We start from the raw sequence: 19,375 nt of genomic DNA on the forward strand, positions 1-19,375 counted from the left end.
TAATGTAGGCATGTATTCCGTAAATAGTCATACGTGCTTATGGAAAGAACTTGCATGAATTCTTTTGTCCTACCCTCCCGTGGCAGCGGGGTCCTATTGGAAAGTAAGGTATATTAAGGCCTCCTTTTAATAGAGAACCGGAACAAAGCATTAACACACGGTGAATACATGAACTCCTTAAACTACGGTCATCACTGGGAAGTGTCCCGACTATTGTCACTCTGGGGTTAGCGGATCATAACACATAGTAGGTGACTATAGCTTGTAAGATCGGATCTAGAACATAGATATAATGGTGATAACATAAACAGTTCAGATCTGAAATCATGGCACCCGGGCCCAGCATTAAGCATGGCAAAGTCATAGCAACATCAATCTCAAAACATAGTGGGTACTAGGGATCAAGCCCTAACAAAACTAACTCGATTACATGATGAATATCATCCAACTCCTCACCGACCAGCGAGCCTACGAAGGAATTACTCACTCCCGGTGGAGAGCATCATGGAATTGGTGATGGAGGAGGGTTGATGATGACAAAGAGGAAGGTCCCCCTCTCTGGAGCCCCAAACGGACTCCAGATCTGGCCTCCCGATGAAGAACATGAGGTGATGGCGGCTCCGTATCGTGAAACGAGATAATTCTTCCTCCTTGATTTTTTCTGGAAAAATAGGATTTTATAGCATCGGTTTTAGGGTCTGCGGGGCACCCGGGTGGGGACAACCCACCTGGGCGCTTTGATATCGCGATACATTGGAGTGGAATCCTATTGATATCAAAATAAGGGTAGGTGATTCTCTCTCGGAAAAAGGCTATGGGAAGTGGTAGCTTTGGACTAATTGCTCTCCGAGAATTGGTGGAATGTGTGGGGGCATGTATAGGCAGCACCAAAATCCTAACCGTTACACACCTTTATGCACTACTCGGTGGGACCGGGTCAAAATACTAGGTGAGACCGACTAGTACAAAAGGTTTGAACTTTAGGCTTTTCGGTGAGATCAGATGAAACGTCTCGATGGGACCAAATGATGCTGACCTAAGCACTTTCCACACTTTAGTGTCACCGATTAAAACATTCAGAAAATTCGAAGTGAAAGCAATTGGTAACGGAAGTTTGGCAAGTGCTCTTTGGTGGGACCAAAGGGCCAACTCGGTGAGACCGGGAAGCTAGGGTTTAGGCGGTGGCTATGTCAAGTGTATCTCAGTGAGTCCGGCTAGATGTATAGATGGTACCGAGATTGACTTTAGGGTTTTGGACATACTAAGGGTTTTGGAGGAATATCTCTAAGCACTTGATCAGTTTAGACCATGATAAAAACCTCATCCCCTTGTAATAGTTTTGGCTTTCCTATGGACTCAATGTGATCTTGTATCACTAAACCAAAAATGTAGAGTCTTGAAGCTTTGCCAAGACACGTCCTTTCCATTTTAACGGGCCCACATTCACATCCATTACCATACCTAATTGAACTTTCCTGAAATACTCTTTGAATGTGCATTAGTTCAGTGATGTATATATTGTTATGAATTACCAAAACCACCCGGGGATTAGTTGCACTTTCATATGTCCACGAAGCATGTCACTCTCCTTGTAAATCTTATTATGTTTAGGTAGTTCAAGGTGATGGTAAAATAATCTCTACCGCCCCTTTGCAATTGATACGAGAATAACGGAGAACCCTTGGTGTGGTCGTGTCCACGAGGAAACCCTTAATTACCATAATGAGAACCGTAGTGGGAAAACAACATTAGTGGCACGCGTGGTATGAAGTCTACCTGAAGTAGAACGTATACTATACCCAGATCCGCCCAATTACAAACATCTAGAGTGGCTCAAGTACCCAACCTAGAACTATCCAATAGCATATGTTACATTAGACACATACTAGTGGGAATTTCAAACTCCCTTAGAATGCTTTAATCCTCTTGTTGGTTTCATTGCTTTTATTCGCCTCACTGTGCTTCTTTACTTCTATTATGTTATTTACTTTTGTTCACGCTCTACTCAAAATTGTTACAACCTTTTGTTGGATTGTGGGTTCCAGCAAACCCTTGAAGTTTGAACACTGGGGTGCGCACGAAGATCTCTCCCCTCAGATCACACTCTCGCAATGATCTCAAAGCCTAGTTCGCCGAACCCGAGGAACAAGGGATGCAAGAGTTTATACTAGTTCGGGCCACCGTTGCAGTATAATACCCTACTCCAGTGTGGTGTGGTGGATTGCCTTGTAGGCTGGGGATGAACAAGTACAAGGGAAGAACAGCCTCATGAGGAGAGGTGTTCTTGAGCTCGATGAGCTTGTGTGGCTGGGGATGATCTGAGTGATCCGTACCTCGATGAGACTCTCTCTCTCTCTCTAGATGAGCCGATCCTGGCTACGGTGGTGGCTAACCCTATTTATAGAGGCCCAGGTCCTTTCCCCAAATATTAGGCGGGAAGGTATCCCACAATGGCTAATTCAAAGAGGGGCAATGAGTACAAGTTATCCTGACAAAAGGTGGTCTTCGCCTGCCAAAGGCTCTGGTGGTGACGCCGTCGTGGGCTCCGTGGTGACCTAGATCTTGCCGTCCTACTGGTCTTGGTCTCGTTGCACCGATATGGAAACCTTTGTCTGACGCCTCGAGACTCTGCACCTGTGCCTGCCTGATGAGGACATCAATACCATTGTTACACCAAAGCCTCGGCTCCTATACATATCGGACCAATTACTAGAGCTCGCGCACTCCAATTGAATTATTAGGTACTTTCGTTTCTTGGTAACAATTCTAATGTTCATGAGAATATGATGCTGCCTAAATTGGATACATTTGTTTTGCTTACAAATGAAGGGCCTAGCTTGGACAAGAAAGATGAACCTTGGAGCAAGTTCAAGCATGGAGATGATGGCGTGCGCAAGGGAACAAGAACAGAGTTACAAGTGATGATTCCAGGACTTTAAAGCCACCATAATGAGTGCATGAAGCCTTGGATGAAATATACATATGCCACTTCATAAATTTTGTCCAGAGGCTATTCTAGGTGCTGCGTCACCTTATTTTTGGGCCAGGCCCATGTAATTTCTAAATACTTGATTATAGGCAGTTTTTAGAGTCTGTATGTGTCCGGAAACAAGAGTTAGGGTTGGTTTCAGACCCCTCCTCCAAGGGCCACGAAATTCCCCCCTCTTTCCTCCATATATACAGCCCTTAGGGCATCGTTTAGACTTTGGGTTTTGTTTAGATTAAAAGTTCGCCATAGCCGCAACTTCGCATACTTCATTTGTGTTCAATGACCAGACTAAGACGTCACAGAACCCCACCTTGATCAATAAAGCTTTCATCTTATATTCGCAATATCCAGATTGCAATCTTAGTTTCTTGCTTGTTCTTCATTTGCTCACAGGAAATAGACCCTCATGGTCAGGTTGATCGTGCTCCGGCGTGGTCAATAACCCCTCGGAAGTTGGTTTAGCGATTGCTAAGGTGTGGCATCTCGCACGTTCGTCGTCAGATCATCAGGGTTGACTCCCACAGAAAACGATTGCCACCATCTCATCAAAACATCACGACACCTTTGCGTCTATCAAGTGGTATCAGATTTCTAGGTTGCTTAGTGAGATTTTACTGTTTTTCGTAGTTTAGATCGAGTCTGTTCTTCATACCTACAGTCCACGAAAAAGCCAAAAAGAAAATTAGGGTTAGTTCATCATATCTGAACCAGTCTGAGCCTTTGCATAGTCTTTTCAGTATTTTGCTTTGTTGAATTTGCGGTTGCATCGCCATGTCTAGTTGCTGGTCTTAGAGTCTAGTCTTTTAGAGTTTCGAGTCCTGGACATAAGTTGTCACGCCGCCGCCGCCTCACCATCATCATCGCCCCTGCCATCTACCACCACCGCTTATCCCCCACCGATCCTTCTCGATATACCATCACCAATCCGTCTCCATATACCATCACCAATCCATATCCATATACCACCACCAATCTGTGTCCATATACCACCACCGCTGCCATATCCTACCACCATATATCCACCACCAATCCGAGTTCCTTTCATATTAGGTTAGTTTTTGAGACCCGTCTAATTTCCGATTCATGTTTCCTTGCCTGAGTAGGTTTCGGAAAAAAAAGTCTGGAGACCCCCGGGCAGTTTTTAGGCCAAAATTTTCACAGGCAAAAATATTTTTCCCTATCCTATTTTTAGGCTTTTCAGAGTATTTTGAGCACGTGCCATCATAGTGATTTTTTGTCGCACTTTTTAGTCGTCGCTGCCCTGATTTCCGAAAAAAAGTCAAAAAATGGTGCCCATTCTGTCAGTTTGACGAGGGAAGAGTTTTGAGACACTCGCCATTATAGTGATTTTTTGCAAAAAAAAAGAGGAGCGCAAAAAAGAGGAGCGCCAAAAAATAGAGCAAAAAAATCCAAAGTGTGCTTTTCCCTTGTTTACATGCAGCATCGTGATTTTGTTAGTGTTCTAGCCTCACGTCTCTAGCACGGTTTAGCCTAGGACCAGCATAGTACCGTCGTTGAGCGTTTATTCAACTTTGCATCTCTGAATTGATTATTGCTAATCTTTTTGCTACCATCTTATAAGCCTTCCCAGCTCCACATACATCTATGTCGTACGTTTGACTCTCCCTGGTAATCGCTCTATCCAAGCTTTAAGAGTTTTGACTACAACGGTTGCCGATCACCACCTGCTGCTTGGTAAGAACTGGTAAGAATTTGAGATTCGCTTGATGGATTTGTGACTGTCCACCACACCACCACTTCCTAGTAGTCTATAAGACCATGTTCTTGTGTGTTTCTATTATTGCTAACCATTGTTCAAGATATCTTCCAATATTCCGATAAATCAGCCGATTTATTGCTTACCGGTGTCTGACCGATAAGATAAATTGGCTGATATGCCGATAAACTGTCCGATTTACCCCTTATCTTGGGTCGACCGATAAGTTCCCGATAAGCGATATCCCCAACATTGTTGCTAACCATGGTAGGATCACAAGCCGATGAGACTGACTGGGAGAACATGACGAACAAAGAGTTACATGATAAGTTTCAGCAAATGATGAGTGGACAGGTAGAAGATGTGCTAAACAGATTTGAAGAGGCCATGGAGAAGATAGATGGCATTGAGAAGACATTCGGAACAAAGCTCGATGAAAAGTTTAATGAATTGCTAGCGCGTCTTCCACCACCGCCGCCGGCTGCACCTATCACACCTCTACAACAACAACAACAACAACAACAACAACAACAACAACAACAACAACAACAACAACAACAACAACAACAACAACAACAACAACAACAACAACAACAACAACAACAACAACAACAACAACAACAACAACAACAACAACAACAACAACAACAACAACAACAATGTTGCCTTCCAAATCAAGTGGGACGAGCACAACGTGTTCCCATTGACCCTAGGCAAAATTCTGGTGCCGCTATTGATGCTTCGATAGCTCCTGCTGCTACTGCATAGGTGGAGGACCATTAAGAGGATGAGGTTGATCAAAATCAGAACTACGTGCAACCACCAGCACCAGGTCGTCCTCAGGTATATCATCGCAACGGTAGGGCTGCACCACCACCTGAGGTACGAGATCATGACCTTTTTCCTAAACTGAAGTTGAATATTCCACCATTCGAGGGTAGATATGTTCCTAATATCTCTTACTTGGGAGTTAGAAACTGAACAACGTTTTACATGTTTACAATATCCCGAGGAGAGACGTGTTCCTGCTGCTGTTTGTGCTTTCACTAGTTTTGCATGTGTTTGGTGGTCTGAACATTGTAGATTATATCCTATTCCAGCTACTTGGGCTGCTTTGAAAACTATTATGCGTACTCATTGGCTTCCACCACATTATCAATGTGAATTACTTCAAAAATTGCAGCATTTAAGACAAGGAAAAAATTATGTAGAAGAATATTATCAGGAATTACAAACTGGCATGATTAGATGTGGTATTGTTGAGGAGAATGAAGCTATGCTTGCATGTTTTATGGGTGGATTAAATAGAGAGATCCAGACCATTTTAGAGTATAAGGAGTATAATAATATCACTCGTTTATTCCATCTTGATTGTAAAGCTGAACATGAAGTGCAGGATCGACAAGCATTAGCGTGAACTAACTTTTCTGCAGGTCGATCTTCATCCTGGACACCACGTGCATCCTCTAATTCCACTACACCAGCACCTCCATCAGGTGCCACCTCCATCTGTGATACAAGAAACCAGGCACAACCACCACTATCTGCCAAGAGCATACCTGTCGAGCCTGCGTAGAGCTCTTCTTCTTCCATGGCATCAACAGGGCACACAAGTGATATTATTTGTCATCGTTGTAAGGGAAGAGGACATTTTGTGAGAGAATGCAAATCTCAGCGTGTGATGATTGCTATTGAGGATGGTGGGTATGAGTCCGCTAGTGACTATGAGGAGGAGACTTTGGCACTTATTACACATGAAGAACACGGTGGAGATGATTCTGATCATGAGACGTAATACATGGCTGCTGAAGATGCTGACAGGTATGAATGTTTAGTTGCTCAACATGTTTTGAGTTGCAGGTTACACAAGCTGTGCAAAATCAGAGGTATAATTTGTTGCATACAAAGGGAGTTGTGAAGGAATGTTCTGTTCGCGTCATCATAGATGGAGGGAGCTGTAACAACTTGGCTAGCATGGAGATGGTGGAGAAACTATCTCTCACCACAAGACCACATACACATCCTTACTACATCCAATGGTTCAACAACAGCGGCAAGGTTAAGGTAACACGTATTGTTCGTGTGCATTTTAGTATCTCTACATATGCTGATTATGTTGACTGTGATGTGGTACCTATGCAAGCATGTTCCTTATTACTTGGTAGACCATGGCAATTTGATAAAAATTCTATACACCATGGTAGAAATAATCAGTATACTCTTGTTCATAAGGACAAAAATATTACTTTGCTTCTTATGACTCCTGATTCCATTTTGAAAGATGATGTTAATAGAGCTAATAAAGCAAAACAGGAGAAAAATAATAGTGAAAATCAGATTGCGGCAAAAGAATTTGAGCAACAAATGAAACCTAATAATAAACCATCTAGTGTTGCTTATGAAATTAAATTGAAAAGTGCATGTTTACTTGCCACAAAATCTGATATTGATGAGCTAGATTTCAGCAAATCTATTTGCTATGCTTTTGTGTGCAAAGAGGCATTATTTTCATTTGAGGACATGCCTTCCTCTTTGCCCCCTGCTCACTCACATTTTCCAGGAGTTCGCTGATGTCTTTCCACAAGACGTGCCAGGGGGATTACCACCTATTCGAGGGATTGAGCATCAAATTGACTTAATTCCCGGTGCATCGCTACCCAACCATGCACCATACCATACCAATCCAGAGGAGACGAAGGAGATTATGCGTCAAGTACAGGAGCTGCTCGACAAAGGTTATATACGCGAATCTCTTAGTCCTTTTGCTGTTCCTATTATACTAGTGCCTAAAAATGATGGTACCTCGCGTATGTGTGTTGATTGTACAGGCATTAATAATATTACTATTCATTATCGTCATCCTATTCCTAGGCTAGATGATATGCTAGATGAATTGAGTGGCTCTACAATATTCTCCAAAGTTGATTCGGGTAGTGGATACCATCAAAATCGTATGAAATTGGGAGATGAATGGAAAACAGCATTTAAAACTAAATTTGGATTATATGAGTGGTTAGTCATGCCTTTTGGGTTAACTAATGCACCTAGTACTTTCATGAGATTAATGAACGAAGTTTTACGTGCTTTCATTGGACGATTTGTGGTGGTTTACTTTGATGACATATTGATTTATAGCAGATCTTTGGAGGAACATTTGGAACATTTACGTGTTGTTTTTATTGCACTACGTGATGCCAGTGCAATTGGATTAGGAGGTGTGTTATTACAAGATGGCAACCTTGTTGCATACTTTTCTGAAAAATTGAGTGGGCCTAGTCTGAATTATTCTACTTATGATAAAGAATTATATGCTCTTGTTCGGACTTTAGAGACATGGCAACATTATTTATGGCCCAAAGAATATGTTATACATTCTGATCATGAATCTTTGAAACATACTAAAAGTCAAGCTAAACTGAATCGTAGACATGCTAAATGGGTTGAATTCACTGAGACTTTCACTTATGTTATTAAACACAAGAAGGGTAAACAAAATGTTATTGCTGATGCATTGTCTCGTCACTATACTATGCTTTCACAACTTGACTTCAAAATATTTGGTTTGTAGACCATCAAAGATCAATATGTGCATGATGCTAATTTTAAAGATGTAATGTTGAATTGTAAAGAAGGAAGAACATGGAACAAGTTCGTCGTTAATATTGGATTTGTGTTTCGTGCTAACAAGCTATGCATTCCAACTAGCTCCGTTCATCTTTTGTTGTTGCAGTTGGCGCATGGAGGAGGACTAATGGGACACTTTGGCATCTAGAAGACGGAGGACGTACTCGCTACACACATGTCATAAAAGCGATGATGTAGTTAATGTTGCTGATTTGCTCTTTCGTGAAATTATTCGCTTTCATGTTGTGCCAAATACTATTGTTTCCGATCGTGATACTAAATTTCATAGCCACTTTTGGAGATGTTTAGGGGCTAAGTTGGGGACTAAACTGCTTTTTAGTACTACTTGTCATCCCCAAACTGATGGACAAACTGAAGTAGTCAATAGAACATTGTCTACTATGCTTAGGGCTGTTTTGAAGAAGAATAATAAGAAAATGTGGGAAGAATGCTTGCCTCATATTGAATTTGCTTATAATCGTTCATTGCATTCTACTACTAAAATGTGCCCTTTTGAAATTGTGTATGGTTTCCTACCTCGTGCACCTATTGATTTGTTGCCTCTTCCATGTTCGGAAAAGGTTACTTTTGATGCTAAAGAACGTGCTGAATTGATTTTAAAAATGCATCAGTTAACTAAGGAAAACATTGAGCGTATGAATGCTAAATATAAACTTGCTGGAGATAAGGGTAGAAAACATGTTGTGTTTGCACCTGGAGATCTTGTTTGGTTACATTTGCATAAGGATAGATTTCCTGATTTGCGCAAATCAAAGCTAATGCCACGTGATGATGGTCCTTTTAAGGTGTTAGAGAAAATAAATGATAATGCATATAAACTTGAGCTGCCTGCAGATTTTGGGGTTAGTCCCACTTTTAGCATTGCAGATTTGAAGCCTTATTTGGGTGAGGAAGATGAGCTTTCGTTGAGGACGACTTCAGTTCAAGAAGGGGAGAATGATGAGGACATCAATACCATTGTTACACCCGCAGCCCCTGCTGCTATACATATTGGACCAATTACTAGAGCTCGCGCACGCCAATTGAATTATCAGGTACTTTCGTTTCTTGGTAATGATTCTAATGTTCATGAGAATATGATGCTATCTAAATTGGATACATTTGTTTTCCTTACAAATGAGGGGCCTAGCTTGGACAAGAAAGATGAACCTTAGAGCAAGTTCAAGCATGGAGATGATGGCGTGCGCAAGGGGAACAAGAACAGAGTTACAAGTGATGATTCCAGGACTTTAAAGCCACCATAATGAGTGCATGAAGCCTTGGATGAAATATACAAGATGCCACTTCATAAATTTCGTCCAGAGGCTATTCTAGGTGCTGCGTCACCTTATTTTTGGGCCATGCCCATGTAATTTCGAAATACTTGATTATAGGCAGTTTTTAGAGTCCGTATGTGTGGGGAAACAAGAGTTAGGGTTGGTTTCAGACCCCTCCTCCAAGGGCCACAAAATTCCCCCCTCTCTCCTCCATACATACAACCCTTAGGGTATCGTTTAGACTTTGGGTTTTGTTTAGATTAAAATTTTGCCATAGTTGCAACTTCGCGTACTTCGTTTGTGTTCAGCGACCAGACCAAGACATCACAGAACCCCACCTTGATCAATAAAGCTTTCATCTTATATTCGCAATATCCAGATTGCAATATCAGTTTCTTGCTTGTTCTTCGTTTGCTCGCAGGAAACAGAAAATCGTGGTCAGGTTGATCATGCTCCGGCATGATCAATAACCCCTCAGAAGTTGGTTTAGCGATTGCTAAGGCGCGACGTCTCGCACGTTTGTAGTCGGATCATCAAGGTTGACTCCCACAGAAAACTATAGCCACCATCTCATCCAAACATTGGGACACCTTTGCCTCTTTCACTGCCTCTTTAGCATCAAAGAGGAAACTGGCGCCCTGTGCCTGCTGGCGCCTTCCTGGCCTTGGTCGTCATGCCTCACATCACGGGAACCTCGCGAGGTGCCCCTTGCCTTGATCTCTCCGCTCCTCGCGAGCCGGTCTAGCGAGGCTGCCCCTGAGGAGGTCTTGTGTTGTCCACCTCGCGAGGCTTGGCCCCTCGCGAGGGTCTTGAGTGTTGGTTGATGAAGTTGGGTTGTACCAGGCCACGGGTGGAGCCATGCCCTGGGCCGTAGGCAGGCAAGTCTGGGTACCCCCATTCCCAGGACGCCGACAGTAACCCCCGGGCCCAAGGCATGCTCGTGCTTGGTTTCACGGTGAAGCCGGGGGGCAAGTGCGGAGCACTGCGGGCCCCAATGACCTGCGGCCTTGATTGACGAGTGGCGACTGACGGGACGTGGGCGCCTTCCCTTCCCCACGCAGCCTCGATTTCTTCCTGGCTAGGCAACTACTGTCGTCTTCATAGCTCCTCCTCCCTTACAGGCAGCGCTCTCCACCGCTCCCTCATCTCCCAGAAGGCTACAGATCTCTTTCCCCGGCCCAATCTGACACCAACTCCCCCCGCCGCCATGGCACCAAGCCAGAAGAAGAAGGGAAAGAAGGAGTCCCATACCTCAGCCCCCGCAACGCCGGTCCTCGAGCCCGCCATCGAGCGGTCAGTGGTGCTCAACCAAGAGGCGATGGGCAAGGTGCACCCGGCGCTCGCCACTGATTTCAATGAGTGGGGGGCGACGGTGGCCTGGCCTGCTTCCCGCACCGAGGTTGACATGACAGCCACCGAGGTCCCCATCCATCTCCACGCCCTTTGGGCAGGCTTGATTCCCCCTTCTCCAATTTCTTCAATGCGGTGCTCTCGCATTATCAGATCAATGCGCTGCATCTTGATCCCCAATCCATCCTCCTCCTTGCTATCTTTGCCTTTGTCTATGAAGCCATGGTGGGCATTGCCCCTTTTGTGGCTCTGCTTCGCCACTTCTTCTCGCTGCACTTGACAGACCCTCTCCATCGCTCGGGGTGTGTATCCCTCCAAGCCGTAGCGGCGACGACCGGCTCGGGGATTGAGTTCGAGCTCTCGCCAGTCGTCGGAGGCTTTAGGAGGAGGTGGGTATTCATGGACGTTGGCGTGCGCAGCCCCCTGCTGCTGCTCCCTCGGGTTCCAGCTACTCCGAGTTCCGGTTAGGGGCACGCGAAGCTCACCGGTCGACGGCTTGCCCATGTCTGGCTCCGGTTCGCCAGGTTGAAGGACCTTGGTGTGACGGCGCCCACGGTGGTGAAGGAGTTCATCTGGTGTCGCATCGCTCCGCTTCAGCGCCACTCTTGGCAAATGTGGACCTTCTCTGGCTACGGGGACCGCATTAGGCTTCAGGCTCCGGCTCTTCCTCCAGAGGCGCGGCGCACGGTGCTTGAGCTCCTGACGGGTGACCCGATGCCAGCCAATCTGCCGGAGGAGGGCTGTTTTCTGTACTGCTGCTCGAACAAGGCGGAGTTCATGAAGCAGATGCCCCTTTTCGACGAATAGGGACCACGCCCAGTTCGCCTGGAAGGGCCTCGAGAGAGCCCTGTCTTCGTGGCCCCCCTTCCTGCCGTGAGCGCGGGGCCCGCCCCAAGAGCGGGCGCAGGGGGCGGTTGTTGTCGAGCTATGGCGACGCTGCTGTTGAGGGATCGGCACCACTCGGGGCTCCTAAGGTGCCGTCCCCCAGGACCCTGGAAAGCCGTCCTGAGGAGACGGCCTGGGGGGCGACGCAGTCCGATGCTCCTGAGGCTGTTACCCCCGAGGCCTTGGTGTACCTCCACGAGGCGAGCACCAAAATCTCAGCATGGTTCGGCACTCCTGAGGTCGCCTCCTCAGGGGTCGCACCACCTGCGCTCGGCCTTGGTGACCGTGCCCAAGGCTTCAGCCAGCTCCACCCGAACTTCACGGCGCTCCGCAGAAGGAGGCAATCTCCAGGCTGTAGTGGTGATGCCTTCCGGCCATCGAAGCAGAGGAAGTACATCGCTATTGACGAGTGAGTACCTTATCTTTGTAATTTCTAGGGTGCCGCTTCTCCTCCTAACCATGATTCCTCAGGGTCCCTTCTGCCAAGGCGACGAAGTCTCCCGAGAAACAACCTCCTCCTGCCTCGAGTCCTTTGCTAATCTTGAGCGCCTCAAACCAGCCTGCAACACTTGGTGTGAGGTTGGCCGGAGAGGCAAGCATGCCGGCTTGGCGTCTTAACCCCGCGTTCTTGTCGTCCGCTCTTCACGACCTTGCTTGGGGTGCAGAAGGTGTGCCGAGAGCTCCTCCTTTGGTAATTGATTGTAGCTGGGTGACCTCGGCTCTGGCTTCTCCTTCGGGTAATGAACCTCCGCCCCTCTGGGCCCCCGTCGGGGCCCGAAGGGCGGCTGGAAAGGCGTCGGTGTCTAGCCCCCTGTTGGGAGGAGGCGAGCCACCTCGAACCTCTTCAACAACTCCTAGCGTGGGGGACGGACCCGGTTGCGCATTCGAGCTCGCACGCATGCGGGGTGCCGTTCGTCACGAGCTCTTCCAGGAAGCTATGGGTGCGCTGATTCGGCTCGGGAAAGAGCTTGCGGATGTGGATGCTCGCCTCGAAATCGAGGGTCTTCGGCTGGTGGATGAATGGCATCAATTGAAGGTGGCCATCAATCTTGGGCGCCTCCAGCGTGAGCGCGCCAACGCGGAAGCTGAGGCATCCCTGGCAACCTCGCGTGAGGCCAGCGCCCGAGCCTTGGAGGAGGCCAGGGAGGCAGACCACTGCCATGAGGTTGCCGAGAAGCACAGGCGGGAGCTTCAGTCCCTGAATGCCCACCTGAAGCAGCAGGAGGAGGCGCAGAGCTGCCTTGGCGTCTATGAGGGGGGCGCTGTCTGACGAGGAGGAGGTCTTGAAGCGCGAGGAAGCGCTAATGCTGGAGTCTGTCGGCGTTCTGGGAACGGGGGTCCCCAGACTTCCCTGCCTGCGGCCTGCGGCGTGGCTCAAAGGGGGACCCAGCACGGCCCATCTTCATCAACACAGACCCAAGACCCTCGCGAGGGGCCAAGCCTCACGCGACGGACAACACAGAGCTTCCTCAGGCACGGCCTCATCAGGCTGGCCCGCGAGGAGGTGGAGAGATCAAGGCGGGGTACCTCACGAGGTGCCCGTGACGCAAGCCATGACAACCAAAGGCGCCAGGCGGGCGCCAGCCGCGCAGTGTCCTCCTTTCCTCTTTGGTGCAAAGGGAGCAAGCGCAGGCAAGAGCATCAAGCAAGGGCACCCGTTTCGGTGCAACGAGACCAAGACCAGTCCAACGGCAGGGAGGAAGTCATTGTGGAGCCCCAGCCAGCGTCACCACCAGAGCCTTTGGCAAGCGAGGACCAACTTTAGTCAGGATAAGTGTACCAGATGTTCCCCTTCAAAATGGCCAATTGTTGGCGCCCTTCCCGCTCAATATTTGGGAAGAGGCCCAGGGCCTTTGCCCATAAATAGGACTAGCCACCCACAGGGTAGAGGAGATCGGATCTCAATCGAGAAGAGAGAGAGAGAGAAGGGTGACTGAACTCCTCCTAGCAGTTCGTCGCCCCAGCCAAGAACAGACCCTCGCGAGGTTGTTCTTCCTTGTATTGATCATCATCATCAGCCCAAGAGGCAATCCACCACACCACACACTGGAGTATGGTATTACACCACAACAGTGGCCCGAACCAGTATAAACCCTGTGTCTCTTGTGCTGTTCTTTCCATAGCCTAGATCTGAGCGAAGCGGAGGGGTGCAGGTAGGTAGAAGGCGAAATCTCCGCGCGCACCCCAGTGTTCGAACCTCAAGGGTCTGCCGGAACCCGAAATCCGACATTTGGCGTGCCAGGTAGGGGTGCGCCGGAATTCGTCTTCCACCACCCCGTTCTCCTCCGACCATCGCGTCCATGTCTGACGCTCGTCGGGCCCGCGCCGAGCGCCGGGCCTCTCTCACCTCCCACGTCGCCCAGACGGCTCCTGTCGGCGGGCGTCCTCGCCGTTCCCCGTCACCTACCATCAACGCCGCCACCGGCCCGGCGGGGGACGAGCAGCAAGCGTCGTCTCAGCATCCGTCCGTGCGGCAAGACGGCCGCACCGCTACTCCCTCGCTCACCCCAGCTGGTTCTTCGTCCCGCGCGCTCCGCGCACCCGTGGAGGCTCGAGCTGCGCTCATCGCGGCAAACGAGCTCCTGCACTACCATCCCGTCGACGACGTCTACGAAGAATGGCTCGACCGCGTCGCCGAGCTCGTCCGCGCCGCAGGGGGCTCTCCTACACCGTCCGTTCCGCTGCACTGCACCCTGCCCCGCGCGGGTGACGAAGCTCTGGGGGTGCCCCAGCCGCCTCCTCCTCAAGAAGGCGCCATTGCTCCAAGGCGCGTGGCTCCTGGGCGGAACCCGCTCCGTCAAGTGCCAGCACGGCAAGAGTAGAGCTGCCAAGAAGTCCCTCGCCCGCAAGAAGCTGCCCGGGCGCTCCCTGCTCCAGCACGCCGCGACCATGCTCCTGCTCCCGCTTGTCAAGACCCCGCGCTGCTCTCAGCTGCAGCGCGCGGGGACATGCAAGACCAAGCTCTCCGTCACCCAAGGCCTCCCGTGGCCACAGCAGGCTGCCGTGCCTTCACCACCGAGCTACGCAGCGTCGCGTGGCCCGGCAAGTTCAAGCCAGACCTGCCTCCTCGTTACGACGGCACGGCCGACCCTGCGGAGTTCCTCCAGCTCTATGAGCTGGGCATCAAAGCTGCCAACGGAGACGAGAAGGTCATGGCGAACTGGTTTCCCATGGCGCTCAAGGACGGGGCCCGCACCTGGCTCCTGAACTTGGCTCCAGGCATGATCTCCTCCTGGGACGAGATGCGCACCCACTTCATCCCCAACTTCCAAGGTACTCGCGACCGGCCACCCGCCGTGAGCGACATGCACCGCATCAAGCAACAACCGGAGAGACCCTGCAGAAGTACATCCAGCACTTCAACAACGCACGCCTCAAGATTCCCAAGGTGACCGAGGAGGCCATCATCTCAGCCTTCTCCGACAGCGTGCGCGATGTCAAGATGAAGGAGGAGCTGGCGATGCATGAAGACCTGTGCACTTCCTTGGAGTTGTTCAACTTGGCAACCAAGTGCGCCAGGGCTGAAGAAGGGCGTCTCTCCCTCCTCAAGCTGCCTGTCACAAACCCAGAAGAGAAGAAGCCCAAGGCCAAGGATATGAAGCGCAAGGGGGCTGCCGTGCTCGCAGCAGAACCAGGCACCAAGCGGGGCAGAGATCAGCCCGAATCTTGCAAGGGCAGTCGGTACTGTGTGTACCACGACCTCCACACCCACAACACCAATGAATGTCAAGAGCTCTGAGCTGTGCGAGAAGGAAGGATCGGCCGTCGCCCCGACCGCGGTGACCGGGGCTACGGTCGAGGAGGAGGAAGGAACGCAGGACGCTGGGAAGACCGCTGCCCGCGGCAAGGGTGGCGCGATCGACCTCGCGAGGATCGCTGGCAAGACCCGCCTCGCGAGGGAGACTGGAGGGATCAGCCTAGCGAGGATCGCCTGCAAGGAAACGCAGGCCTCCCTCCGCTGCCGCCACGGCCAAGGAGAAACGAGGATCGCCATCAGGACGAGGGGGCTAGGGGCTTCCAGGAGCCGCGCACGATCGCCTGCATCCTGGGCGGGGCTCAAGCCCCAGCCTCTCAACGCATCTTCAAGCAGTTCGCCCGCGAAGTGAATGCAGTCCTCCCCAAGCTTGAAGCCACGCGCCCTCTCAGGTGGTCGGCGTGCGCCATCACGTTCAGCTCAGCAGATCAGCTCAAGTGTGCGGCCATAGCCAGAGTCCTCCCGATGCTTTGTTCCCCAATCATCAGCAACGTGGTGGTCACCAGGACCCTCATCGATGGCGGGCCAGGGCTCAACGTCCTGTCCGTGGAAACATTCAACAATCTCCAAGTGCCCTACAACCAGCTTCAGCCAACCAAGCCTTTCTCCGGAGTCACCGACGGCTCCACGGTCCCGATTGGGCAGGTCCGCCTCCCTGTCACCTTCGGGGCACGCGACAACTACCGCACCGAGCTCATCGACTTCGACGTCGCCCACATTCGCCTGCCGTACAACGCCATCCTTGGGTACCCAACGCTGGCCAAGTTCATGGCCGTAACTCACCACGGCTACAACGTCCTCAAGATGCCAGGAAGTGGCGGAGTCATCACGGTGCCCTGTGAAGAGAAGGATGTGGTGTGTTCCCTGGAACGAGCCTTTCAGGCCGCATCACTGGAAGACCCGGATCGCGGAAGCAGGAGGCTTCCCGAGACCGCCCCCAAGAAGAAGAAGACATCGCCCAGCCCGGCCCCTCAGGAGGCAGGCCCCTTACGGCCCGCGCCTGCCCAGGGGGAACCTCCTTCCATCGCATAGGAAAGCGCGCCCAGCGCCCTCCTCAGGCAGGGCTCGGGGGCTCTCCCCTGGAGGACCACCGACCTGGCTAAGGTCACGAGGGAGGCGCTTGGGCACCACATGGAGGCGTGTTTCGAAGCACGTTTCCCTCAAGAAGGAGTAAGTCAAGGAGAGCCAGACCCTCAGGAGTTCGTCAGCAAGGCCATTTAGGAGCTACAGGAGTCAAGAGTCATGAAAGGCGGCCGCCGCCTACCAATTGTGGCTCCCCATCCAGGCGAGGATGGTGGGCTGCGCGTCTGCATCGACATACCAGGGCTCAATCGAGTCGCCTCTCTGGAGCGCCTCTGGCCCTCGCGAGTGGGGCGCTGCGAAGGTCCACCCCATAGCTACGTTCGCATGCCTTACGGCTTGCCGAACGCGGCTGCCACGTACCAGCGCCTCATGAGGGGTATCATGGAGGCTCAAGAGGCCAGGCGTTCCGCAGCCCTAGCGGAGATGGAGATGGTCCGCGAGGAGCCACCAGCGCCTCCGGAGCCTCCCGAGGCCCCTGGGCCTGCGGGCTCGTGAGGATCGGCTTCCACAGCCCACCGAGTCTGCTACACCAACACTCATTCGTCCTCGACATCATCAGGTGACATCTTTCAAGTTTCATTCCAGCTGGGAGCGCCCCCCAAGGCTGCATTATTCCCAGGCCGCGTGGGTCCGTCCCTGCGGCATGTATCCCTTTTATTTCATGTTGTTAGCTTACTTTGTTGGGGGCGCCCCACGGGCTGCATCATCCCCAAGTCGCTCGGGCCAGACCCAGTGATGTCCGCCTTCCCAGCATCTATTTGAATGAATCCACTCCTTCGCGGCTAATGTGTTTGACCTAGTTGCCCGCTCAACTGACGCCAACTGACGGAGCTGCTCCCAAATGGCACGACGCTTGCGCATGGGTCCGTCCCTGCAATGCCGACAAACCTGAATGGTTGAGCTCTGGCCGCGGCAGCCCCGCATGGCGCCACCTCGTCAAGCCTTCAGTGCCTCATCGCCCCTCGGAAGCAACCAACGGCTGACTATCAATTGTCATGGCAACCCCTTGTTCTTTCTATGATGGGTCTACAGGATCTCCTAAAGGAGCAGCGTCAGGCGAGGCCCTTGCGGTGTCTCCTTCACTCTCATCCACGCGAACCGCTTGCACGTTAAAGGGGGGTTGCCTGAGCATCGCGACTCAGGGCTCCTACTGGCTCTCTAGCCCTCACCCTCTGGCCTTGTCCATGGCATCGCGACCTGGCATACCAGCGACGGCTGAGACTCGCTCGAGGGCCGGGACCCGAGGACGTAGAGCAGAAAGGGGAGCAAAGGCGAGAGGGGAGGGACACGCGAGGACCTCGCCGAGCAACCTCACGCCTGCCGATGCACGGACCCGGCGACACACCAGAGAGCGGCCCCTGATTCTCGAGATAAGTCACCACCCGGAAGCACCAGCTACTGTGGCACCATCCCCGCACCTAATGCAATCCCGTGTTAGCGACACCGCTCTCCTTTCTTACCAAATGACAGCTGCTTGAGCGCCAAAGGGGACCTCCTGAGCATCGCGACTCTGGGGCTCTTACCGGACCCCGGGTCGCTCACCTCCTGGCCTTGACCACGGCATCGCGACCTGGCATACCAGCGACGGCTGAAGCCGCCTTGGGACTGGGACCTGTCGGCGCAGAGCACCAAGCCCTCATGAGGTTCGAAATGGAGAACTGAGCTAAGATGGAATGAGCAACTCGCACAATTCTACGACAAGGGTTATATTAACAAAACAGGATCGCAGGCACCTTACAAGCCCCCACAGGACGCGTCTTTGATTCCTCACAGGGAACAGATCCTAAAAGGACGCTAACTACACGCGCCCCTGCAAAAGACGCCATCATCAATAGTTGGCCGTCGAGCACCGGCGCCAACCCCATCCAGATCAGAGTCGGCGACGGCCTGACGAGCCCGCCCTGCTCCAGGAGCAGCGCCGGCTCGGGGGCTCATAGCTGTCGTCGCTCGTCTCTGGAGTCGCGAAGAGCTCGCCGGAGTCGCTGGAACCTCCGACGCCTCCGCCGCCTGAGGAGCCACCAAGGGAGCGGTCGGCGGGCCTAGTCCTCGCCGTAGCAGGGTCCCGACCACCTCTCCCGGGGCAGCACTCCAGCCGGCGCCCGTTCGCATCGAAGACCTTGAAGAACATCACCGAAGCACCGTCGTACTCCAAGTGGATCGTGAAGGCGCCTCTTGTCCTGCAGACCCAGGCGATTTCGCTCCAGCCTCGAGTCATGAAGACCTCACCCGGGGCAATGACCGCGACCTCTGCCTCGGTCGCGAGGGTGCTGCAGCCGGCGTGCTGCAGCCAAAGCTCCAGGAGTTCTCCCTGCGGGATGATGGAGGCAAAGAAGGGAGGAAGGCGAATCCAAGACTGAGGAGGCATGGCGGCGTGGAGCACGAACTCTCGGGAGGAGCCCTCGGTGTGGACCCCAGGGGGGACGACCCACACCTTCGTGACCCGTCGGCGCCAACGGCGGCGTCGCCCGTGGCAATCGGCATCGACTCCTTCAGAGCCCTCGATGTGGGCGTACAAGGGAAGCGGGAACCCCGGCGGTGGCCGCTCGCACCAGGGCCTCGACACCACCTGATGAGCCCCCTCGTCCCGGCCGCGGAGGGCGAGCCGTTTCTCCGGCGGGAGCGGGTCTGGTTCCTCTCGGGGAGCCTTTCCCTTCTCTGCCGTCGAGAACCGGCGGATCGGAGCCATCGCAGCAAGA

Source organism: Triticum aestivum, chromosome 4A, assembly GCF_018294505.1.
Source record: "Triticum aestivum cultivar Chinese Spring chromosome 4A, IWGSC CS RefSeq v2.1, whole genome shotgun sequence".
Lineage (NCBI taxonomy): Eukaryota > Viridiplantae > Streptophyta > Magnoliopsida > Poales > Poaceae > Triticum > Triticum aestivum.